The sequence below is a fragment of the Falco naumanni genome, chromosome 7 (assembly GCF_017639655.2).
Source record: "Falco naumanni isolate bFalNau1 chromosome 7, bFalNau1.pat, whole genome shotgun sequence".
In the NCBI taxonomy this organism is placed as follows: domain Eukaryota; kingdom Metazoa; phylum Chordata; class Aves; order Falconiformes; family Falconidae; genus Falco; species Falco naumanni.
Window position 1 is genome coordinate 68,599,129 of NC_054060.1, and position 26,603 is coordinate 68,625,731.

Consider the following 26,603-nt stretch of genomic DNA (forward strand, 5'->3'; position numbering starts at 1 on the left):
CCTGTCATCGACTTTGTAATAGGTATACCTCAAACTGGGGATTAAAACAGTGAGAGCAACGCCTGCCTCCTTTACAGAAACCCACAACGGGGGGCAACAGCACAGGCTTGGCCATCCCTGAGAGAATATTGAACCTTTGCGACATCATTTATGAGGTTTTCCAGCTTTTAAGAGACGATATCGTCAACTGCTGTGAAAATAACTACTGCTGTTAAGTTAGGCACATAACACAGAGGAAAAGCAAGCAGGCAATCAGGCTGACGTCATTTTTATGACTCAAAAGTTTAAAGCCCACAAGAAAATGCAAAGTTTTTGAGATTTCAACATAGCAAGGCATTTACTGCTAGCCGTGGTGACTTGTATGGGTTCTTTTGGAAGACTGGAGTCCGGGAGGGTTTACCTTTGGCTAATCATTGCCTCCTGAGAAGATAGGAGAGGGGGATTTTCCATCCCAGCAATGCCAAGACTCCTTCCCCACCCAGCATTCAGTGATTCACCACTAAGCAAGGCATCCAGAGTGGATGCTCTGTGATTCGCACCGGCTCCAGAAGGGCATTGCTCTTCCATCGCTCTCCGGCTGGAGTCGGGACTGGTAACGGGCTGACGTGGAACCAGACAATTCCCACTGACTGGAGCGGGAGACAGTCCCATGGGGAGGGGATGGCTTCACAGAGCGCAAACACCAGGTAAGCAATGGGAAAGGGCACACCGCCGCATCCAGCTGAAGCAGGACACACGCTAGGAAGCGATCTTTCCTCTTCTTAGGGCTCCAAAAGCATCTCCCACGTGAACAGGCTGCGCAGGGCGGAAAGGGAGAGGGTCTGGTCTTTTATTAGTGTGCTGGTTTTGCTTCGTTGCCAGCTGAGGTTAAATCATGACAATTAGAAAGCTGCAGGCTTACTTAATCTAAACACGCCGGGGAAATATGGAGAGACAAGTTGTATAAATGTTGAATTTAGCTTAAAGATTGTTCCAGTATAGGCAGATCCCTGGCTATACAAATATATTTCTTTGTGTATATATGCATTTGTACACTATACATTCGTATGGATGAAGATCACTGCCTATGCTAGAAAGAACGAAAAAATAATTTTCAGAAAATATTGTGTTAATTTGCATTTAACTCTGAAAAGCGACTGGTTTGTCCTGTTGTTTCATGGTTTGAGAAGTACAACCCCCTCCCCACCCCCAAAAACCACCCCAAACAAAAGGCAGGCTGCTGATAATGATACACCAAATCTACATGATATGAAACAGCTTTCAGATATTCATTGCCTCCAAACTTTCCTCCACCCCACCTCATGCTTTTTATCCTTCATATCTTTGATTTTCCCTTCAGCCTTCCTCTCACACTTCCATTGAAGGTTGCACAAACAGTGTAAGTTATAGATTGTTCCCTGCATCTTTTTCTGTAGGGGATTCATTTTGCTAACAGCTTTCAAATCAAGCATGGTGCCACCAGCCACCTTGCCACTCTTTCACCCCAGAGGGAGGAACTGATGAGGAGACAGGTCACAGATGTGCAGAAAATTCAATATAAATTGGATGAACTATTTGGACCAAGACAGTAAGGGCTGTCTCATTGCAGAAGCCACACACACACACACCCCTTAATCCTCCCTCAACACATGGCCAAAATATGGCCACTGAGTTCCCAAAATGCAAAACGGGTCACATCCTTCCTTTTCCCAAAATGTTTTCATGCTCTGGCGGGTGGCCAGAAGGTATCTATTCAGTTTCAGTCACACCACAGAGCTTTTGTTATTGGAAGGTGGGGAAGGACTTGGGATATGTGGCCTAAAACGTGTTCCAGTCAGAAATTCTCTCTCTTCAGTTTGGTTCAGGAAGAAAACTAGGTGGCAACTCCACAGGGCAGGAGACTCTCGATCAGAAATTGTGCCACAAGGTCCCGAATATAGCCAGATTCTGCCTCTCGCTCAATATCTCTTTACTTTACAGTGGTCTCAGGCTGGTTCCTTCCATAAACTCCCCTGGCAGTAGTGCGGCAGGTGTAGGAGAGCCAAAATACACTGAATTTGAGCACTTGCTGTTAGGTGGAGAGGCTGTAGCAATAACCAGCTGAGCAGACAGTAGCTCTAAATGATGTTGTTAGCTGTACCCGCTGGCACAGAGGTTTTGCTTTCAGCCGCCATTGCTAAGCAGAACTGCAAATGAAGGCTACGGTGGTCTCTGGTGTGCCATGTACTGTGTTTTGATACCAGAAAGCACTGGTGGTAAAACAGGGGGAGAAAATTTTAGGAGAAGATATAGTTTGTGGGGAGGAAAAAGAAAAAGTAATTTCCAGAAGAGATGCATGTCTATGGGCTGTGGCCATTTCATCTTCCACTTCATATTGCCTTTGACTGAGGGCAAGCTGGGGCAAAGTTGGAAGCTGCGAGCATTTGGTGGTACCTGTCCTGCGGGGGCAAAAATGGCTGTATAAAATACAGCAGCAGAGATTAACTGTGGCATTTTCCCTGACTCTTCTTCATTTTCTTTTGTAAGTTATAACAGCACAGTCACTCGTGCTTATTACGTTATGCATAGTGATTTAGGGCTTGAGATTCTGTGGTAAGAAAAAGGGAAGATAAGAAATGAAAGGGTGGGGGGAGAAGGAAAGAACAGGAGTACAAGAAGAGAAAAGCAGCAGGAGAAGTTATGTCATTTGCAGCAATAAATGAGTCAAAGTTAAGAACTAATAGTAAGAAACAGTTAATCCACAGCATACCTCAGCACAGATGAATGAAATAGCAACCTCAATTAGCAAGTGGCAGCAGCGGAGGAGCTAATCCATTGGCAGAAAGGAGGTGAAAGCTAGCAAAGGTGATTAAATGGCAGCAGAGTCGGTGGAAAGGCTTGAATGTGCTATAGTATTTAGCAAGGCAAATTAAACGGCAGGAACAAGCAAGCTGTGAAATGGCTGGACAAAAAACTGACAGATTTTGCAACAGGGCGGCAGAGAAGCAGAGGGCATGGGAAGTCAAACATGGCCCTGCCTGTGCCCTGAGGGCCAGAATGGAGATCCTTCTGGCTGCTGCAGCTGGAAATGTGTTTTCCACCGGCTGCCTAGGCAATACCACAGACCTGTTCCATCCCCATTGTGTGACCAGCTGTCCCCAGCGGAGGTTCAGAAGTTTCTGCAGAGCCATGTCATGCTTTATGCTGATGAAGATCAGGAAATAGGCTAGAAACAGAATTCCTCCATCTTTCAAACATGGAGAGCTGCCAGGAGTCTTGGACAAGTACCTAGTTCTTGATTGTTTCTTGTGGGTGAATGGCAGTATTGGTAACAGGTGATGCGTTCGGATGTTTTGGACAGAAAATGAGACAAAAGTCAGCTGGGAGGTGTGGGTGGGGGATGCTGCAGATGACAAGGAACTGGTAACCAACCAGTAAGACCCAGCAAAACAGCGAAAAGAAAAAAAGAAATATTTCATTACTTAAGAGGGTTAAGGAGAAAAATCCATTTTCCTTTCAAAGAGAAGGTTCCTGTGTCATTTGATCATTTTTAATTAGTTGCATGAAGAAAATGATGCATAATCTGTAGCAGCAACCAATGGCTGAAAATTCAAGGCAGACAAACTCAAATGTGTAATTAGCATTGAAGATAATTAACCATCATGACAGATTATCGAGAGCTTGGTTATCTTTTTAAGCAGTATGTTCTTTCACAGTTGAAATCTACTAGCTTAATACAAACATTTTTAGGTAAAATTAGGCACACTTTAGCAATGCTTCATAGACCCCTTAGATGATTACATTGCTACTTTAAAAATATGACACCTCTTAAAGACTTTTTTGCTTAATTTCATTACAGAATATATAAAAGATATAAAGTATTTCTGGTGTTTACAAAATTAATTGAAATTAAACCAGTATATGAAAAGTTCAGAAGGCTGGTGATGTACTTTTCACTTTTGTGATGACTTCTGCTCTTTTTAACACTCTGTAACACTTTGCACAGGCTGTCAGAAATTTTTGTTTCGGTGAAAGTATTTGAAAAATTGATTAGAGAGAGATATGAAAGTAAACTGAGCCTCGGCAGATTTCTTGTGGCCTGTTACTATTTCTAGTCTAAAGAATTACTAAGCACTATATACACTTCGGTCACCTGAACTCAAATAAAGTCCCTAGGCCTTTGAAACCAGCATGTAACGATACTACAGCTAGAGCTGCCTGAATCTCTGTTGAAAGCAAGAACAAATAAACAAACCCATGCACATTCACGTTTTCCTTCTATACAAACCACCTTAGTTTCATTGGATCCACTGAAGTTATAACAATGCACAGCAGCTAAGGAGCTGAGCTGTAGCATATCCACCGTTTTATCCTGCTACAGGAATCTTCTACCCAATAACCTTCACCTACTCATGAGAAGGACTTCCCTGTGAAGGAAACAAAGCTCATTTATCCATTTTACAGGTAAGGAATAAAATAGCTGTACAGCCCATAATTTATGGTTTTGAAATTTATTTCTTTAAAAGCAGGCCTTTGGGTTCTTCATCCAAGTTGTAAATCACCTTTTGGGACTTTGCAAGGTATTGCATGCATGTGAAAAGGCAGATTTGCTGATAGCATGTGCTCTTTTAAAATAAGATGTCATGAAGGATGAAACAGGTACGCAGGAGGAAAAAGATCTCAAAGGCAAGCATAGGCAGTTACGTGAGAATTAAAAATGAAGGCAGTATTTTAATTAAATAAAAAGAAAACATGATGCATTATAAAAGGAAGAAGGAATACAAGCCATCAGTAAGAGTCCTTACCTCCTGCTGGCCACCAGTCTAGTCATTACCAGCAGGCAATATTACATCACAAAAGAAATTACTTACAACAAAGAATCCGGAGTGCTTATGAGTTTTAGGCTATGTCAAGGATGGTGTCCAGAGCATAAAAGATAGGCTAGGAAAAAGTGTGTAGACATCTGTGGGGTATAACAGATCCCCAGTCCCAAGATTTATCCTGCCTTGCTCTGGCACTTTGGTCTTGTAGATAAACATTAGGTTTAAGAGTATAAACACTTACTAAATGTGGAAAAAAGCATTACCAATATGTCTGGCTTGAAACTGCTAGAAGGTTGCAAACACAGCTGGTAATTAAAGAAATTAAATGCAGAAAGCAGAAAGCAGTTAGCAATCAGTAATGGATGGTCGAGGAGGAGTAAATAATGAGGAAGAATGCAGACAAGTGCAGAAAGACGTATAGAGCATTCAAAATGCTAACAGGTGACAGACAGTTCAATGCAGATGAATGAAATGTAATTACGACTTTGATGAGCCTTCATGGCACAAGACTACTCTTTGTTCAAGATAAAATATGAGGAATATAGATGAAAACAGATGAAAAAAATGGAGACAAGTCATTGTACATCATTAATGACTGATAAGAAACAGAAAGAAGAAAGACAAATCAATGCATTTAATGAGTCTTAATAGTCCAGTCCTGTACGCCCGTGAATTAGTATGCACAAGCTTCATAAAATATGAGCATTTAGAAAAATAGTGAGAAACAAAAGGCAGCTTCTTCATGTGCTGTTAAAAATACAAGGTGTCTGTGTGAGCACTCAGCTAGAAAAAAATCATCAGTTTCTCTGACTTCTGCTTCTTCATCCATAACTTTTATAATCAAGACATGTAACTTGAACAATCGGCCAGGTGGTTTATGGAAATTTTTTGCACATTTCTCCAAAGTGTCAAACACAGGCATGGCCAGAAGTAGCAGGGCGTTGGCATGGCTGTACCAATTATTTGATTCAGGGCATCTAATGTTGTGCAGTCAGTGTGATCTGAGCCGGCCGACTCAATAGAGTTTGCCCTGCAAAAGCAGGAGACGCCTTTTGTCCGTTTATCTCTCAGAATTATAGAACTTCAGATTTGTAATAGTAACCAAGTCCATAGGAAGCGATTCCATGCCCTCTCTTTCAGTACAACGACAGAAAGGGTATTCCCAAAGGACCTACTCCTATGTCTCCAAAGACAGGTTTGCTAGGAGATAATAAGTTTTGTAATATTATCCCCCACCAATCTGGAATAAACCCAGCTAAGTCAAATCAGTTCTATGAGAGCATAAGGTAAGTGACAGTGGACCGGGTCCTGAGGACACGGGCAATGAAGAGTGCGCAGGGACTGCAACGCGCTCCTTAGCTCAGCTATCACACGGCATGAGCATCACTCAGCTCTCTGGCCAGTTTAGAATATGGAGGTGTAAAAAAAAAAAAAAAAAAAGAAAACCAAACAAAACCAACAACAACATAAAGGCAAAACAAACAACCCAAAACAAGTAAATGCAACCTTAGCAGTAACAAGAAGGGAGAGAAAACCAGCACTGCTCACTCTAATCCTTTCTCAGTCACATAATTGAAAATCCCGAGATTCAAAACCTGCGTTTCTAGTGCCAGTCACGATGGCAAGCTACAACATGACGTGGAAGTCTAAATCAGTATTGATGAAGATTTTCTTTTTTTCCAGTAATTATCTTATTCACTTACTTTGTGTTGGTTGGCTGATGGGTTTGTTAGCTTTTTGACTTTTTTCCAGTTTGAGGACTTGCATTCTTGAAAGTTAGAGACTTCTCCCCACCCCCACCCCTACCCTCCCTTTAAATTAGAGTTTGCAGTGGGGGATCAGACAAGGCTGGTTACAGTTGTTACCTCCCCCAGTTGTCCACCCAGCTCTTTCCTCATTTTCCCTCCACAGGAAGAGCTTCTTTAGGCTGGCAGCAACTCCTGATAGCTACCACTTTACAGCTTAGCATAAAAAAAGAAGCGGAAAATCGGTCAGCACTAGAACATCTTTTGCTGTCAACTGCAGAGGTTCAAGAATACACCTCAGTAATAACTGATGTGCCAGAGTACCTGCTGGAGCTCAGCAAAGAGCTCTGAGCAGTAACTGCTTAAAGCACCTTAGTTTAGGTGACTGCAAAAGCCTGAGTGTCTCAAGCAATCGCCCAACTCTAGAAGTTAGCTCTGTCAAATGATCGTCAATTATAAGGAAAATCATAACACAATTATTGAAAATTGTAATAGTGCCCTGCTCGGTGAGCCTGTCCAGTCTCACGTACAGCAACAAGACTAAGAAAAGTGAAGCACTGACACTATTATCAATGAGCTTAAAAGCTTTCTCACAACTAGATGAAATATCACATCTTTCAAATATTTAATGTAATAGACTATCCACTATGGATTGGTAAAATCATCTATTCTCTGAGAAAAGAGCTGAAGTTGATTTCTAAGCTTATGAAAAGGCCCTTCAGAGAGTTGATGTTACGTATTGATGAACTATTATGTGGTTTCAGTAAGTCATGTATGCAGTTGCTGGTGGTGAAGATCATAAAAGTCAGAGCCCTGGGGGCACCCCCAGGCCATGACGGGGTACACCCCCAGCTGGGATGCTCCACACACCCTCTGCTGCGGTGCAGGGGCTCCGTGGCGGCGGGCGTGGGGCTGGCAGCCAGTGCTGCTCTGGTGGCTGCTGCAGGCGGGCAGTCCTCCGGTCCTGCCTTCTGTGTGGATCCTGGGCATACATGTCAGCCTTCTTTCCAGTCCTGTCTCTGGTCCTGGGTGAACCCTGAGCCTGACTCTCCACCCTGCTGTGTGTGGGATTATTAAGGCACCCTGCTCCCATCACCCTGCTCTGCCCACCCACCTCCCTGCTACAGGGCTGGCTGGGGGCACTGCCTCTGCCTGGGGCCACCCTCCGCTTCCAGCCCATCCTCCCTTGGGCAGCAGCCTTGCTCATGCAATAAACAGTATAAATTGTATTTTAAAAATTATTTTTACTGATTAAATTTAATATCATTTAATATTTTAATTTTTTTTTTCAAGACAAACTCCAGTAATAAACCAGTAATCATGAGAATGTCAAGACTGGCCATAACAATATTTAATAGCCAGCAACGAGTCAGAGACCAGAGAAACCCAAGGATGGTGACAATGGAAGTATCAAATTAGCCTATTTTTTTAAGTGGTGGTTGAAACAAATTGTGTTCAGCAAATGCATGAAACAAGCTCCAGAGATGTTCCCATAGCAAAAACCCAGCTTGTCTCTGAGCTTGCAGAAATCTGTCCCTCTGCTCAACGCATGCTGACAGCCATGCACAGGCTTCAAAAATACAATGAATAAGTCAAATGATGAAAACTCTCCTCTCCCCTAACTCATTTTATTTGCACTCACTAAAAGTCACCAATAAACCAACACACACCCAAGCTGCTTCATTCTCTTCAGGGAGGATTTCACCGCCTTCTCGAACCCTACGAAAAGAACAGCTTAACTTCTTCCCGTTCTTTTTGCCTGAGGCACTGAAAGGAAGATCATTTTATGATGCAAGTAAAAAGTTCAATCTGTCCTGGGGGTATATTCCTGACTCTTCTTTGTAACTGCTCCACCTAGGCCATTGTATGTGTGGTGTGTTTAGCGAAATAAGCCCATGGTTTGTCTCAAGTGAAATTTATCACCACCAAGTAAGCAGAATTAATCGACGAGAAAACTCAGTGTGAATTGAGGCAGGGTCTGTTTGAGTCAAAAGCAAAGGAGAAGCACACCACAATTACTTAATTATTAATTCTGCAAGATAATTAGATTTTATATATATATATATGATTCAGAAAAACTTCCCATGTACTATTACTTTTACATACAGCTCTTTTCTTTATAAAAAATGGTCAGCGCTCTCTCCCAGGCTGAATATCGTACGTGCAAAGCCGATGTAGGTCGTTCCCCAGGGACTGTTCGAGATCTTGAGAACTGCGAAGACCGCAAAGGGGAAAACGAAGAGGAATGGAATTCCCTAACAAGGACCCTTTAGCTGAATTAAACTCACCCTATATTTGCAATCCTGGTGCAATTCCGTAGATGGGTTTTCTCACCTGCAGGTTCCTTCAGTATCCCTTTGGGGAAAGAAATTCAGGGTCTTTCCCAGTTCTGTTGTAGCGTGGAAATGAACTTAAGAAAAAAATCTGCTGGTACTAGCGACTAAATATTCTTCATAGCATCGGTGTAGTAAGTAGCCTCATACCTTTTGAGCAGCCCATCTCTGCTTCCACATAGCACACACCCCTCATTAAAGCACATCCCTTCTGTCCCCCTGCCAGCAGGCCATGGTTACCTGCATGGGTGCTGAACCTTTCCCTGCTTCAGTGGTTCTCATTAGAGATCCTTGTTCCTTCTAACAACATCTTCCCTACGTCTAAAAGGCAATGCCTTCCTGTTCATAAAGAGGTTACTGAAAAGAGCTCCCTGTTACTAGATATTAAGAAAAAGTTTAGCGCTGCAAAGAATTAAGCTGGTGCCCTGCGTTCCGAAACTGATGAAGAGTTGTTGACTGCTGTGACAACCTTCTTATCCCCCTCAGTCCACAAATCTGTGACGTGGGTGCTTTACACTGCTGAAAAGCAAGACAAATGGTTTCACAAGATATTTTCACTGCCTCAGAATCCTCTCAAAGACCTGAAAGCTTACTGCCAATTTATCAGGATTCAAAACAGATACCATCTGCCGAGTCATTCTGCCCGGGCCTTTTTTTTTCCCCCCTTTCCTTTCAGGTAATCAGTCTGTACCAGGGTGACATGCTTTTCTGCCCTCTAGTAATAGCCCCTGGATAGGAACCTTCTGGCACAGCAGCATGCAAAGACTATTGCTCATTTATTTCTGAGTTTGGAGGTGCAATCACGTAGCCTCTAATTCTTGACCTTGATGGTCAGTGTAATGGCTTTATACCTCCTCCTTTAGGTAATTGAAACCAATTTTCCTTTTCACCTATCCATTTTACGACAATATTTTCTAAAATATATAAGCAGGAAGGATTAGGAAAGGCTTTGCAAAATGTCATTACCTCTTTATCATAATCAAGGGATTAATCCAGAAAAAGCAAAAATCAATAAATTTCAATAGAAAATCTACATTCTCCTTTGTATCTTATTACATGTAATTAGTTTATACCGGAATTGAAAAAGAGTTAACAACGGTTGTCAGCCAGAGCTCAGGGTTCTTTAAAACATTGTAGAATGAAGTTTGCTAGCCTTGCCTAAAGTGCTGCATGGAAATCAGGCAGCTATAAAGCCATAAGACCCGTGCTGTGAGCCCTGGGGGCTGCATGGTAAGCTGTAGCAATTTTTTTTAGGCTCTCTTTCTTTACATAATATTAAGACACTTTGACCAGGCTAATTGTTTTAAAACAGTTTTCTCCTGTACAACTTTTATAAAGCTCAAAACTCTAAAATCTGTCCATTCCTGTTTATTGAGCTGAAAGAAAACTGGTTCTGCTTAGAACATCCAGAGGTGCTCTTCCGTAATTGCAACAATCCCCTTGAAAATACAAGAAGTTACAGAAAGGGACTCGACAGAGACAAAAGTGGAAGAATGATTTTAGCTTGCTGAACCTGTGGATAAGAAAGTACAAATGAATCTGTTTTTTTAATCAGTAGAAAATTAGAATGAGTGAGCTCTTGAAGTCCCTCGGGAGATAGGGCAGATGGCCTTGTGATCAGAAAGTGATGCTTTTTCTAGAGTAGATTGATAGTCTGCCTTCTAGCCTTCTCCACTTGGAATAAAAGAAGAGCGATGAATGCAAAAGGGGCAACTTAACGAATGCTGCGCAGCTTGCACTGGGCTGGTGTTTTGGTTCTACATGGTGCAGCTAGAGTATGTCTGGTAGAAGCAGGTGGAGTTGTTTTCCAGAAACATAAACGTCCAGTAACAGAACCAGAGATGGAAAAAATTCCTTTATTTTAAAAGCTGCCTATGGCAATGAAAAAGACCTTAATGATTTTGCTTAGAACATGTTAAAGAGAAAACTCACGTGGGCCATTTGTATGCTATTCACAAGGTTTTCCTTATGCCTTCTACTCACACCTTGGTAAGTAGTTAGGTCAATCATAAATGAACTTTTTTTACCCACCCCCACCCCACCCCCCGTGTGTGTTGATTTCAGCCAGTTGCTTTTCTGGTTATTCTATTTTTCCCTTGCATTTTGCATACATTAAAAAAAACAAAGAACCAATGTATAACAATGTTTAATGATGCTGGTTGCTTATGTCCATGATGATTTAGTCATTTCAATTACATAAATTTTATCAGATGCAAATAATTAGCTGGATTAATCTATATTTGTGCAGCTGTTTTCAGTGTGAAAATTAAGGTGAGCAACCAGCAATTTATACATAGAATTTCGTCTTCCCTATAGACTTTTTGCTTAAAATAAGATGGCGTGATATGTGATGCAATTTGTCATTGTTTACTTTGGTCACAAAATGTGGTCAGAAAAATAGACTACTTATTGTTTCAGATATAATAAAATGTTACAGTCCAGTCCTCCTGTCTTACCTATTTATCTGTTTCCAACATGTCTATCGGATGGCGTCTGGGTAGATCTATTTTGATTTATACAAAATTTGACAGGAGTCTCTCCGGTTTTCAGAAGGGAAGGGAGGAAAAAAAAAAATTTCAACAGATTTCGACCAGCTTATTTCCTGATTTTATTGGAAATCAACTTGACAAACAGGCTGCAAACAGAAAAACTTGGAACATCCTCCTCAGTCTTAAAAACAAAAAAAAACAACCCAAAAATCTATAAGGCTCCGGGATTCCTGTGTCTCCTGGGATAAGGCGGTGAAGGATGACCAAAGGCAATCCATAGAAGCAGTTTATCATGACACTGTCAAAAGATAAATGCAGAAATCCTTGCAGTAAGGAGGGGAGAGCCTCGGCCAGGTCAAGGCTATGAAGTGCAGCAGCCCAAGGCACTGTGGTACTGTCACAGGCTGACACCCAACACAGACAGGTCAAAGCCCAGCCCGCGACAGTGGGTGAAGGGAAAGGGAGAGACAAGAAAGCACCGATGAGAAACACCACAAACAAGGACAGTCTAATGGCATACTTAAGTTTTATTATTAATTCTATTTGGAAATCAAATCCAATCCCTACTTTCCAAAATAGTAGAAATTTACCATTTGAGTCATATCACAAACTCTGCCAAAGGCTGTTTCAGAACCAGTATGGTAATTTGCTTTTCAGCTTGCCACAGAAGTGAGAGCCCAGAGAAGAGACATGGGGTGTTGGTGTTCCCTGGTCTAATGTAGTTCTAGCTCAAGTGCTTCACTTGTTTCATTGCAGTGAAGAGAAACACATTCATAACTTCATCTTGTCTAGAATTCAGTACAATATAACAATATCTTCATAACTCATTTGTCTGCTATTCTAAAGGCCCCTTTCCCTTCCTTTTTTTCTTCCCTTCCCTTCCTCAAAGCCTTTTTTTTTAAAGCAGCTGATTTTCCCAAATTTGATGAAGAATTCACCTTGTGATTGCTGCCCCCCCCCCCCCCCCCCCTTCTATCAGCTGCACGAATTTAAGGCCTGACCCCCAGTTTGACATGATTGACAAGACCTGGGCATCACTCAGTAAGTTTCAGACCAACCAGCTCCCCCCCCCCCCCCCCCCCCCCCCATATTACAGAATCACTTCCAGTGCCTTTTCCCGGCTCCCCTGCAGCTGCAGAAATCACTTTAACGATACAGCTGGGGGTAAAAAAAAAAAGAAAAAAAAAAGAAAAAAAAAGGAATTTATGGAAAAGACTCTGATTTTTATAATCTTCCTTAATGTTACCCCATTTCACATTCTGTTTCAAATAAGTGAGGTGGCGTTGCGGCTCGGAGGACCACCACCGCGGGCTGGCCACCCTGCGTGCCCCCAGCCCATGCGGGAGCACCCTCGCTGTACCGCCTTTTCGGCTGCCTTTCCCCACGCCGGGCGGTTTGCTCACACACACACACACACACACACTTATATCGGGGGTGGGGGGGAAGCTGTTGTGAGCAGCCCGAGCCATCGGGGTGGGGTGGGGGGGGTGTCCCGGTCGCCCAGCGCTGGGCTCTGCTGCCCCCTGCGCCGCGCCGCCGGCGCTGCAGCCCGCCCCGCTCCGCGCCCGCGGAGCCCCGCTGCGCGCCCGCCTGCCCGCCGGCCTCAGCCCGGCGGCTGCGCCCACCTCCCCGCTTCTGCCCCCCAACGTTACAAACGGGATGAGGCTATATGCAATATCTAAAGGGTTTTTTTTGTTTGGCTTTTTTTCTTTTTTTTTGGGGGGGAGGGGGGTATTCTTTCAAATAGGTCTATTTGCCTCTTCTTAAATTCCAAACCTAAAAATGTGGGTGGGAGGAGGTTTGGTTTAGGTTTTTTTGTTTATTTTTTTTTCCCCTGCTCGTTGGCTTATTGTAGGGTTCTTCTCCTTCCTCGACCAGCCCTACCTTACCCAGCTCGCAAGGCCAGAGTCCCCTTGGCCCGCAGGGGCCATTGCCTCCGTGTCCTCCCCGCGGGGTGACCCCCGGGGCGCTGCAAGGAGGTCCCGGCAGCCCAGCCCACCTCCAGGCTCTCAGTGTTCAGCTGCACTTAGAGGTGGTCGTATGTGTTTGTCCCCCTTATTTTGTTTTTATTCGGGGTGTGTGTGGGGGGTGTGCAGGGAAGGGTGGCAAACATCATAATTTCCTGAAAATATATAAAAAAGAATATTAAAAAAAAAAAAAAAACACCAACCACAAAAAACAATGGAGTTTGCTAGTTTCCTTCTTTCCCCTTCCACATCTTTGTGTTGCAGCGCTCCGGCGTTGTCTTGACATCAGGCTCCAGGCTGGTGGTGCTGAGTTTGGAAAGCTTTCATGCACTTCATTTCATCTTTGAATTGCACATGCTTTTTCTCTCATTTTTAAGTTCTCTTCTGCTTCGAAGGAAACATGTTCTGACATGCTGGAGTTTGCTGGTGGTAAATATTTCCTTTGACTACAAAGTGCATGTGTGAAAAAGGCTTTCTGGTTGGTTTGTTGGGTTTTTTTTTTCTATTTTTTTTTCCATGGAAATATGTTTCTTTCTCGCTTGCTCCTTTCTCTGCTGTTATTAATAACCTGTAAACGTGCTGAATCCGGAGGTCTGAGTGAAATAGCTCATGCGGAGCTGTACTTTCAGCCACACCACGCTGAGGAAGGTGTAGAAGCTCTGTGTATGTGTGTGCGAGGGATCCGTGCCATGAGTGTGACAGTTTCCATACCAGACTCGGTGACAAAGTAGGGACCACAGGTGAGTCCCCAAGAAAGCTGCTTTGCCGAGAGGACTCTTTTTTTTTTTTTCTTTTTTTTTTTTTTTCCTCCGGCCCCTAACCAGAGAGCAGTGTTCAGCTCTCCAACTGCTCCCCAGTTGGCGGTTGTGATTTATTTCAACTGAAAAAAAAAATAATAATGAAATGAAATCAAGACTAGCGAATGGCACGTAACTGAAAGCCGCCGGGCGAGCAGCCGGCTGCGCTGCCCCTCGCACCAGCGCATCCCCAGGGCTGCGGGCTCGGCGGCCGGGCGAGAGCAAGGGCTGCAAAGGGTTAAGCCGCTGACTCGCTCGCTAGGCAAAGTTTAAGGAAGACTATGCCCGAGGCTGGGCGCGCCGCAGCCCCGCGGCTGGGACCGGTCCCCCTCGCTGCGCAGCGGAGCCGCTCGGGCGGCCGGCGGGGAGCGGGGCCGGCGCGGCCGTGAGGGCGCTCCGCCGCGCTGCGCCCCAGCCGCCGCTGGGAGAGGAAGACAAGGGAATTCCGAGGCGTTTAACCGCTTTCCCGGGGTGTTCCTCCGTGTCATCGGTGGGGGACGGGGTCAAGTGACCGGCTGGACGAGCAGCTTGGCAAGACAATTTCCTTCCTCCTTTCCTTGAGAGAAACCTTGCGTGATGGTGTCCGTTGGCAGCTATGGAAAGCAGAGACCTTGGCAGTGATCCCTAAAATCATACCATGCCGGAGCCCAGCGCTTCGGTCACTTTAGTCCCTTTCAACCTGCCGGACCCGGTGGGCTTTGGGTGACCAAGCGAGGAGGACCCACCTCCGCAGGAGCAGGTAACGGCTGGTCGAGTCATCTCCTTGGCTTGACACCCTCTTGATTTGACCGAAGTGTGTCTCGAGTGTCTCTGATGTGAAGCGTGGGCTGGGTGAGGGGCCAGGGGCAGGAGGCGGCCGGGCGTGAGCCCCCCTAGCCCCTCTGGGGCCGTGGGGCAAGGCAGCAGGAGTTTGTAGTATCCCCCGTGATTTGGGGGCACAGGGAGCAGAAATGCCTGGCTGGGATCGACAAAGCTCTGTGTGTCGGCGACAGGTTGCTAATATCGGGGAACGTGGAGAAAGAAGGGACGGATGGACAGAGGACGAGAAAGATTTATAAGGGGGGCTATTTTTTTTTTTCCACGAAAAAATGCACCGCTCGTCTATCAGCTTCGGGAAAGGGATATAAATCATCCTCAAATAAGAGCTTTGAAAAGTATGCAGAGCCTTAAAAAAAAAAATAAAGACAGGTCCTAAAAAGTCAAAAAAGACCCAGAACAGCCTTTGATCAACGTCGTTCATTTGCCTCTAGACCCTGCGGGGCTCCTGATGCTTTCATCCCTGGGAGCAGCGAGCAGCCCTCCCTCCGAGCCGGGGGTACAGGCTCTCCCCGCGGGCTGACCCGTGCCAGACCCGCTCCTTCCCGGCCGGCTGAGCCCCGCCGGGGGGTTAGGACCCCCCCACCTCCATCCCGGGGGCGTACCCCGGACCCCGAGGCAGAGGTGTCGGGAGGGGAGCGGGCTCGTCCTCAACTCCTTCCCCCTCGCCGAGTCCCCTGAGAAATGCCGGGGTACCTGCGCTCCCCGTTCCGCGCATCCCCAGCACTCAGCGCACCCGCGTAGGTGAGGGCGCAGCCTCTTCTCCGGGCAGGGCGGCTCGGGGCTGGCTGTTAAGGAGCGGGGTGAGGTGGGGGGGTCCTAAGCCCCCTTGGAGGGCAGGGTGCGGGGGGGGCCAGGAGCCGGGCTGGTCGGTACGGCTTGTTAAACCTTTGAAGTCGTGAATAATTTAGCCCCCCCACCCACCCCACCCCCCAGCGAAGGAGGTGCGGAGACAATGGCGAGTGATTCAGCTTTTGAGCTGAAAATGCAAGCTAGCGAGCAGCCGGGGGTGAGGGAGAAGCAACCCCCGAGGCATTTCGGTTGCTTTTTCTGTTTCCTCGACACATGGCATTGATCAGCTCTCCTTTCCCCACCCCTCCCCAGCCCCTCTCTTAAAGTAACTCGCAGCAAACGCCGCATTGTGCGTTTTCTGTACTAATGGAGGAGTTTCGAGGCACATTCTCCTCGCGCACAACCCCCGTCCTACCTTGGAGGGCTGTATCCTATCGCCCGGGTGCTTCTCGGTGTTAAAATAGTCCTGCCTTTGCGTGGGCTTGGCAGGGCAGGGCAGCGGCTTAGCGGGGAACGGGGCGGCAGGGGAAGGGTTACCCCGAAAAAAGCGCAGGCAGCCCGGGATGCGCGCACACACATGAACGCGCACACATGAACGCGCACACGCACTGGCTGAGCACCGGAGGGGGGGCGGGGGGTGTGGGGGTGTGGGTGTTAGCGCTTTAGGGCAAGAGGCGGTTTCTCCAGCGGTTTATAAAGTCTTTCTGCCTGATGATGGAAATCAGACGGAATACTAAAGGAGGTCCGTCTGTTCCCTGAGGGTTGGACTTTCTTTTATTCTGTGTTATATGTATTGAGTACTGCTATTGCCTACCTAAAAGTTCGCGGAGGGCGGGGGGAGGGGGTGAGGCGGGCTTGGCGGCGGCTGCACATGAAATATCGCCATGTTGGTGGAGAACACGGCTGTAATTACTGCCGGCGAGGGCATCTCCCTGCTAGGACCGCAGCTCGGGGAGTTTTCCAGCTCCCTCCTCGGATCCTCCCCGCCAGAGCCCGGGAGCGCGCCGGGCAGCGGGGCCGGGCAGCCGCGGCGAGGCGGGGGGGGGGGGGTGTCCGCGGGCTGCGTAACCCGCGCGCAGCACCGCCCGCTTGCTTCCCCTCGCTGCGAGGAGGAGGAGGAGGGGAGGGCGAGTCCAAAGGGAGGGAGGGAGCTAAGCTGCCTTCAGCAAGCAACGGGTTAAAAGCGGGAAGAAAAAAAAAAAAAAAGAAAAAAAAGGAAAGAGAAAAAGAGAAAACCTAGCCTGACTGCCTCTTGGAAAGCTTTAGGTTGCAGCCCTGCCTTCCAAGCATTCTTTAAACTAGAAATGTGGGAGGGACTCCAGGAGAGAGAGAGAGATGGCTATCAACTGAATTCATTACTGTAAACATCTCCCTGGGGTGTCAGGCAGGGAGGAAAAAAAGGCACGACTTACATTAGCAGGGAATAGTCAGATCTGAGGCATCATTACTGCTAAGACCAGCCTGCAATCCCGGCTGGAGGCAGGCGCAGGACTTGGAGAGAGCCAGACACAGACTCACACACATACTCACAGATACGTGTCCGATGCCTTCTCCGACTTCCAGGGGTCCTGGGTCTCCGCGCCTGCTCCTCATGTGATCCTTTCATCATTTCCAGAGGACAGAAAGAGAGAAAAAAAGAAAGCAAGAACCCCCAAGACCAGGCGTACCCGCGGTCCCTTCCCGTTTTTGTTTTGTTTTGGTTTTTTTTTTTAAAACTTTTTTTTTTTTTTTTTTTTTTTTTTTTTTTTTGTAATACCGGAGAAGGAGGACCGGCGGGGGGAAGAGTGAGCGAACCGAGGAGAGAAAGTGCGTTGGGGATGCCAGAGCCGCGGGCTGCGCGCCGGCGGCGGCGGAGCCGGGGGGAGGACGATGCCGCTGCCTCCTAAGGGCGGAGGAAGGCGCGGGAGGCGCGGGGGTCGCTCCGCAGCGGCGGCCGGCGGGGAGCGGGGCCGGCCGGGAGCGGCGCTGCGCGGCGCGGAGGGCGGCGGCCACCCCCGAGGAGCGGCGGCGGAAAAGTTTTGGTGCGGGGGGCCAGAGGCGCGGAGGGGGATTATGATCGGTGCCGGCGAGGGATTCCCAGACACCGCCAGGTACAGTTGGGATTTCATTTTTCTATTTTTTTTAATTATTTTTTATTATTATTTTACTTTCCTCCTTCCTGTTAGTTCCAGCCCCGGGCGATTTAAAGCCGCGGAGCTCTTTGCCGGCCCCGGGAAGGCGAAGTTAAGGAGCCGTGGGTCAGGTGGGGTGTCAGGAATCTCGCCTCCGCGTCGTTAGAGCCCCGTGGCTGCGAGTGCGCGGCGCCGGGCACGGGCACACGCGGGCACGCACACACAGACCCGCACATACACACATTTATGAATGGCCGGCAGCAAGCGCTCGCAGGGTCCCCGGGTGCGGGGGTCAGCAGCGGGACCCCCGGCTGGCACCGTGGTCCCGGATCCCCGGTCACATCCCGGGAAGGTGCCGAGCCCGGCCCCCAGCCCTACCCGCCCCCCCCCCCCCCCCCCCCCCCCCCCCCGCCCCCTGCCGAAGCGCTCCGGCAGCTGCCCCTGCTGCAGGGACCGGCGGGGAGCCGGTGTCAGCACCGCTCGGCCCCGGGCAGGAGGTGGGTTGGAGAAATGGGACCTGGAAAGGTGAGACTCGCTGGGGGAGAGGCAGCCGCCTTAGCTGGGAGCTCAGGGATCCACCGGGAGAGCGGGGAGCTGCGCCCGGCGGCAGGATCCATCAAATCCCCAGCGGCAGCCACCGGAGCGGGGCTGGGGGGGACGGGGACGGGGGGGGGGGGCGAGGTTAAGGGAGCTGAATCAGGGCTTCGGCGGACTAAGGAGACCCTTAGAGACCTGGTGAATTAGTCGGTGATGGCTGGCAGGATGATAACAGATCCTGCGGGGTGCTGGGGGTGGTGGTGGTGCAGTGGTGGTGGTGACGACAAAAAAATACCAGATAGCGAAAAGAAGTCAAACAGCTGAAAAGCCCTCTGTGGAGCATGTGGTGGAACCCCAAAACATACACAGAAACCTGCTGCAAAGTGAGAGAGTAAGGCTCTCCACCTTCTTTTTGGAGTGGGAATCAGTCAGCAGGAGCTTTTAATTAATTTTAATGGAGGAAATCTGTTTTAAGGATTACAATAAGCTAATAAATCCAAGGCACAAATCCGTGTAAATTCCCGTTCTGTGTGTGGAAGGTACTGATTAGATTTGTTCAGATGCTGCCTCTTGTGATGCAGAGCTCGGCTAGATAGAAAGGGAGAGGTTCCTTGTATGAGGAGCAGGAAAAGATACTAGAGCAAGTCAGAGCTCTCTCTCGCGCACACACACACACACACACACACACACACACACAGAGAAAGGCAGGGGGTGTGTTAAAGAGAGGTGTATTTAATGCATCTAACTTTATGGTGCTTGCAAGGAAATTAAACCAGTTTAGAGACTGAGACTGGTTGCTGCTCGGGTTTAAAAACCCCAACCAACCAGAGAAAAAAAAACAACCCACAAACCACCACCAAAAAAACCTAACTACGAACTTCCATGGGCTTAATTCCTTGCTTCGTTCTCCGGCGTGGTCTTTCTCCAAGAGCACCTTTATATATTTGTAGTTTTAGAGGAAGTTAATGAATTGGTTTTAGCTATATGTATTTTTTGAAGGAGAAAAATCCATCCTGGCATTTTTTCAGAACACTTGATAGCCTTCGTACCTATACCTCTATCCACCTTTCTTTCCTTTCTTCATTTCAAGAGTCAATGTATGCAATGTTATCACTGAGACAGGATCTTTGCATAATGAAAAAGATACAACAGATGTTATTTGAAAGTCACCACTCCTAAGTGACAAAAGTGATATTAAAATGTTAGTGTCGATCTTCCTGAAAATTGCATGACAGGAGAGATTGCAAGCAGCATTACTGCTTGTCGGAGGTTTGCTATTTGCATGGTTGTTTTCTACCCTGATACGGTAGCGAGGCAGTTAAAAGTAAGAGAGTGCAGGCCTGGAGTACTGTAGGTGAAGCAAGTCGGAGCACTGTGTAAATACAGTGTCTGTAAAACTACCTGTGACCGGACCAGTGCTTTCCAAAGTCCAAGGCTGTAGCAAGAAGCGGTGCTGGAAGACACCCAGCAGTCTTAAAAGAGTCGCTCCTCGCATACACATACACCCGGTATTTTGTATAAGGTGATGTTATCTGTGTTTGGCTTTGAGAGTCTGGATCTAATCTGAGCCACTGTTACAAGTCACATTTATATCCTGGCCTGCTGGATAGTTTGATTTAGGATGTAGACGTATCTCCTTTGCGCAACCCTACACCCTCCCAGTTGGAATCTGCATTACATAGGCTATGGTTTCCTTCGAGAATCAAGAATGTACTTGCCTTTCGCAGCTTAAAATAGCAGCATCTAAAATGTAGGATGTTATCAGGGCTGACTTCCCTACCCTTCCCGCAGAACAGAAGGAGACACAGTTTTACCAAGTCAGGAAAGCAAAAAGGAGTTCAAACAAGCATCACTATCAGGCTTTACCTGTACTGCACTTTCTATTTAAAGGACTAGAAAGGCGGCACACTTAAGATAATATTGTTTCCAGGAAGGTGAGAGCTTTATTTCTTAATCATTTCTGCTACCTCTTTAATCTCAAAATGAGTTCATTTTTCACTAGATTACTTTCAATGTAACTTCCAGCCTTTTAGCAGGCAGATTCAAATCCAGTCCATTAGTGACCTCTATCTGTGAGAAGTGTATAGTCAATGGTGGGCTTTTTTTTTCTCCTTTTTCTTCACCGCAGTCGATTGGAAACACAGGCTTTAAATTGTTTTGGTCTTTTATACCTGTGAATCACCTAGCTTGTCAGGTTATCAACGTCACATCCATTACGGGCAATGAGATTTCCTAGTGTTTTAAACAGGAAAACAAGAAAACCAAACTCCAGTTCCAAACATGAATCCAGAACCTGAAAAGAACTCTAAATCTATCCCAGCCAGTCCAGTGACAATGCGATGAACATTTGCAAAAATCCAAAAATTAACAAGTGTCCAGTGGTATTGGACACCAGTAATAAAGGAATCACATTTATGTTCTCTGGTGGTTTAATACTCACTCTGAAGCAGGCTGACCCGATGTGAAATTTTATTGCCCCTGAGTGCTTACATAATAACTGAAACTTGAGACAAACACTCAGACCAGATATACCATAAGTAGACTTTATAGTAGCAGGGTGTTTAAAAAAATGTAAAAAAAAACCCAACCCAACCCCAAATCCAGCTGTGTCTATATTAGGAGTACATGTCAGAGATCAAGGAAAAGGGGGTCTTTATAGACAGATGGTCTCTTTTAGGGGATTATTAAACCCAGCTTCCCAATACTAATTTGTCTCCTGTTTATATCCACAGCTATATTCCATGTTTTAGTTAGTGATTGTAAATGGCAGCTGAGGTCTTGATCAGCAATATCTTTGGGTAGGTGACTAGCATTGTTTGACATTTCCCAGATTGTAGTTGATTACCTCAGCGCTTGGTAATATGATGGTTTTAGGTGTTTCCTTCCTTCCCCCTTGGGCAGTCTTTTTAGGAGACTTTCTGCCAACGCTTTTTATTTATTTCCTCAAGAAACCAAAAGAGCTGGAACTTGCCCCAGAGGTATAAAAATTGCTTTTTCTTTTCTTTTGGTAAAACAAATATTTGTTTTTTTTTTTTGTTTTATATGTATAAAAAAGAATAATACATAGTTATTATTGTAAAGAAGGCTAATTTAACATACACTGAAGATATGAGCTTTAGTTCCCCTACAGCTATGTGTAACCTACACCTTTCAAATAATTGACTACTTTTAAAGACAAACAACCACAGAAAATCATAATTAAAATATGTTTCTTGAGAGGCATGTTTTATTCATTTAAAACAAACCTAAACCTTAATCCATAGGTAATACTCAGGAAAGAAACGTCTGAAATAAAAAACTCTTCTCTGTTTAACAGATTATATTCTAGTCACATCAAACAGTATGTCCCAGGAATAGTGCAGTTTAATCTGGTATTTTCAGCCACTGGTGAAAGGTGTTGGGACCTTCTTATGCCTTCCTTTTTTTTTTTGTTTGTTTTGTTTTGGTTTTGTTTTGTTATTTTTATTGGTGATTTACCCAGCTAACACGCTTTTTTCACCTCTTCCATTACTTCTTCTGACATGGCCCTTTGAACTGAATCAAAATTAAATACTAGCAACAACCTAGAACAAATCCATCATGCCCTATTCAGCATTCCTGAAAACTTAATGATGCATAAAAAGGCCTGTAAAATATCCTTTCTAAAAAGAACTCTTGTGCTAGCTATCAGGTCTACCTAGAAGCCATCTCCTGTATATTTTACTTCAATCTGTAATGGCTTTATTTATTAATTTGTTATAAAAGAAACCTTTTCTAGCCTAATGCGGGGATGTATTTAGAAAAGCATATGGCACGGTGAAGTGTTGCTCGGTCAGAGGTGCACTGTCATTGAAACCCGTCCTTCAGTCCCTGCAGGCAGCGCTGGGGAAGCTGCTGGCGTGCGGGATGCGCTCCTGGCTGGGCATGGACCTGCCAAGGGATGGTTTTGCTCCGGCCCCAGGTGAGGGGTGACTTGCTTCCACCAGGCGCAGGCCAGTATTTTGTAGGATCTGCCCCTCGCAAAGCGGAATATTAAAGGTCACGGATAATATTCTGCCTTGGCCTTCAAGTCAATGGGCCACTTTCATAACACTTAATCACCAGCTACCTATTCACAGAGTAAATTATCAGTGCAATTTCCTGCAACAGTTACGGATTAAAGGCTGCGGTCAAATAATTCTGAAGAAAAAGAATCATTTTGAAAGGTAGTTTGGGAAATAATCTGCAGATTACTGTAATGGTCTGCAGTCTGGTTTGACAAATCCCAGCCCTGGCAGGGATGTACCTCGACACACCGAATACAGAGAAGTTGTTTAGTTCTTCTTATCATCATTTGTTGGTGAATATATCCCAGGGAAGATGCTAGGAGGAAGGGGCACAAGTTCTGCTCTTTGGTCAGAGTTCTTTATCATGGCCAAGTTGTCATGACTAATCTAATTATCTTAAAAATACAAATTCCTATATACATCAAACCAGTTCCTTTGTGAAAACATGCTAGCTATGAGTGAATTAATCCCAAACTACTTCACAATCTTTATTCAGACAAAATTATCAACATTTGCCTAATATCAGGCATCTTGAGGGAGAATTGCAGGCAAAATATTTTGGCATTCCATCCCTCTGATTCCTTGGCTGTTCACTGTCATGCATTTCTGTCTTCAGCAAGGTCTGGCTGGCTGATGCTGGGCACTTGTCTCCTAGTAGGTACTGTAAACTGTGCCAAAGTACTACCTGAGCCACTGAGAGCAGAAAAGGTCAGAACTCTGAATGAAAAGCCTCATCAGCACCTTCTAAGAACTGAGATCAGTGTGTGGCAGTGTCAGTCCCAGTTCATGCTGGCAGCTTTTGTCATTCCTTCATCAAACCCAACAGGGAAGATTATCTGAAGAGCAGAGTACTTCCCAGTCCTGCACCACGTAGCTGCACGGGTGGCTCACACCTTGCTGAGCTATTCCATACAAGGTAGCCAAGAGGCATCCTGTGGGGAAGGGTTAGGAGCCAGTGCTCCCACAGTGTGCCCTGGCACTGCTGGGAGCCTTCGGTGATACTCGGGCACAGTCCTCGAGCTTCACACGGGTTGGAGAGGAGCAAACCACGGTCAAACTGCAGCCACGGCATCAGCAACCACAGGCTTGTAGGTTCAGAGTCACAAATATTCCTTTCTCTTGAGATTTCCTGCATTCTTTTCCTGCAGAGAAAAAAATTGCAGTATTAGGACTGCTTTAAAATGGGTATGACATTCGCAATATCACTGGAAATGCACGTAACAAAAAAGACGTATTATTTTATGTCAATATCTTGCTGACAAAACAAGATATAATATACAGCTCTGAAGAAGAAATGCAGGTTTTATATGCATACATATATATATAATTTGTGTATGTGTTACATGTATAAGTGACTGTGACTTCATCTAAAATCATAGAGGTCCCCCTCAGACCCTTCAAAGCATACATCATTAATTGTCATTCAAAATTAGTGTTGCTGAACAGCAAATTAAATTAAACAAGGAGAAAAACTTCTGTTTCTTCCTGCAGTGTGTTGGAAGTTTCTATACTGGGTAAGAACCACAACGTGCTCCCAAGAGGTATTTTTCCCAAGGCTGCTGGAAGGAGTCCGAAGCAAACTTAACCTGTGCTTATGAAATAGAACTTCATAGCCAAAAACCTGCTTTTTAAATGAGTGCATTTGATTCCAGACTCGATCCTTCTCTCTTGCACTGGCAAATTAATTTCACAGACACTCTTCTTGTGATTAGAGATTACTCATCTGAGTAATAATTTGAATACCCCAAAGTGATGTCATTTAGCTGTAATTGAAGATGATACAACCCCAGCAGTGTGTCCCTGGTTATCCTAATGTATATGTGCTTTCATTAGTAGTTCCTTCATGTGTGTATGGGCAAACAAGCTATGTAGGTATGAGCCATTTAAATTGCTAGAATTGCACCTATATTAGGATTGTAGTAGTCGATGTGTTTGTCACAGACACAGCCTACGTAGGTATACGTCTATAAACTCTGTGGACTAGGCATTGGGTGCGCAGATCATGTGATGGATTATGGTGTTGGTAAGTGGGGTGGCTGTGGGAGCCTGTTGCATGCCTGAAATGCTAGCTGAAACCGTGTGAGGTGTCTCCACATGAAGGGATATTTGTTAGCAGTACCTTATAATTTCATGTGTGATCTAGGAAGTTTTTCCTAGGTGGTGCTTCTTGTGTCATTGAGAGATTTGCATCCAGCTAAAGGTACCCCATTTCGCAACCTTGCTGGGCTGGTTTCACAGGCCACTTCCTTGGTGGATCTAGGTTTAACCTTACTCTTATCTTTAACCACTTAGCTTTGGAGTTTGTTGCAAATGCTCCTAGATGAAACATTAATCCTTGAGCTGTATCAGTTGAAAACTTGCTGTTTATGTCATCATTTGTTATAAAGATGTATAAAAAAGAAATCACTTTGATACCCGCATTGGTATGAACCTGGATCAGGTGGTTGGAGGACTCCAATTTGTTATGTTAATGCTCTATATACATATTGCATCATGTTGTACTAATCCATTATGGGAAGCCTCCATATTATTCATTGGACAAAAGAATCTGGAGGTGTAAAATACATAAGGCCAACCAAGAGCTCACAGTTAACTCTCTAGTACACTCATAACATTTTCGTTCATGATTTAAATGTTTTCAAAGATTTTGTCCGAGACATTTTAGCCTTTGAGCTGTCTGCAGAAAATTATTTTCCAGCACAAAATAAGTAAACTAAAAAGTGTTATTGTCCAGGCTGATAAATTTGTCCTTTAAAACAAATTCAGCACTCTAACAACAAATTTCCTCAAACTGAAGATGAGTGTACAGTTTGAGACTGCTAAAGTTTAGCAGGACACAAGCACAAACGCAGGGACACACAGAGTCATTCCCCACCGTATTGCTAAATCCCATGTAGCAAATTGGTATATGCCCAACGGTGATTTTTGAAATAGCTCATCCTGGCCCTGTGCCATGCTGCTCGGGGAAGAGCTGCTTCTTGCAGCCATTCAGCAGTAAATTGTAAAATGCATTTTGCCAGTAGAAATCTCTTTTTTCTTTTTCAATTTGAGAAATTACTTTCACTCTTTGACAAAATTAATTTCAGCACGTTATTCTTCAGCAGTTGTGCAACAGAATAACAGTCTTTACTCGGAGAGAGAAGTGCCTATCGTTACAGCTTTGGAAATACTTAGGCAAGAAAGAAGCATAGTGGACACCTCTGTTTTTTTTTAAAATGTGTGTTTTGAACGCCACAGATAGAGCCAAGTCCCCTGTGATTGCCCAGAGGTGCCTAAGCCTCTGTGGCAGAGCATCTGACAGTAAGGTTACTCTAATTGCTTTATCCGTGTTGTGTCCTATCAAAATCCTTTTTTATTCATGTGGTAGTGTGTCTTTGTAATGATAAGCATCCCCATACATGCCTTAGTTTTTAGTTATGTGTAATTCTGGTGAAATGCAGTGATTTATAATTAAATAAAGGGGGCCGGGGTGGGGGGAGCCAACAAACCAAATGAAAACAAACCCCAAAGCAAAACGGAGGGAAACCCAAACCCACAGCCCAGGAACTGTGATAATCTCAATGCTAACAAGGTGGTTGTTTTCTGTCCCACACTGGATAATCTTAACAGTATCTATTTAACTTAATATTTGGTACCAAATACAGGTTTCAGCTAGATAGTCTATTATCACAGAAGTCAAACACTCAGATCTGTCATCAGATCAGCACAGTGGATCTTTATAAATCTGGAACAAATGAGTTGCTGCCAGCAGCTCTGGCAACAGAACTGTTGATCTGCCCAGATTCTCTTTCCTGCAAAAATTTCTTATCAGCAGATCCACACATCCTACATGGTGTGACTGTGGATTTACAGATAAGAGGACAGAATGACTGAAAGTGGATGGATGGCATGAGCATAAATAGGTCATGAGTTACCAGCCGTGGAGCTTGATCCTGAGCACCGGGAGAGGCGACTATAAATTTCAGAACCCCTCTAAGGCTAAGGAGCTCTCTGGGTAGAAGGGTTTGGCTTTAATTCTTTGCCCTTCATTTGTCCAAAGTTGAAAGTGCATAAATCTGTCTGTATGAGCAGAGATGACTCGGAAATCCATAACCACTCATCTCTGTGACATTGATGGAAGCTCTATTGGATCAAATGCATAGGTATTCTAATTATGAACCTCTGATATTCAGAACTTCCCTTAGGCCATCAATATCTCCTAGGCAATCAT

At 45.3% G+C, this 26,603-nt stretch overlaps 1 protein-coding gene across 2 annotated transcripts in view; it reads left to right on the plus strand.

The window, feature by feature from the left end:
* Positions 1-14,140: 14,140 nt before the first annotated feature.
* FLRT2 (fibronectin leucine rich transmembrane protein 2) overlaps positions 14,141-26,603 on the plus strand; it is a 61,714-nt gene continuing 49,251 nt past the window's right edge. The window contains exon 1 of one of the 2 annotated variants that reach the window (XM_040601677.1): positions 14,141-14,851. The gene's annotated coding sequence lies outside the window, so the exon portion shown is untranslated. Of the gene's footprint in view, positions 14,852-16,399; positions 17,811-26,603 lie in introns of those variants that run through there. The other variant, XM_040601676.1, reaches the window with a different exon arrangement.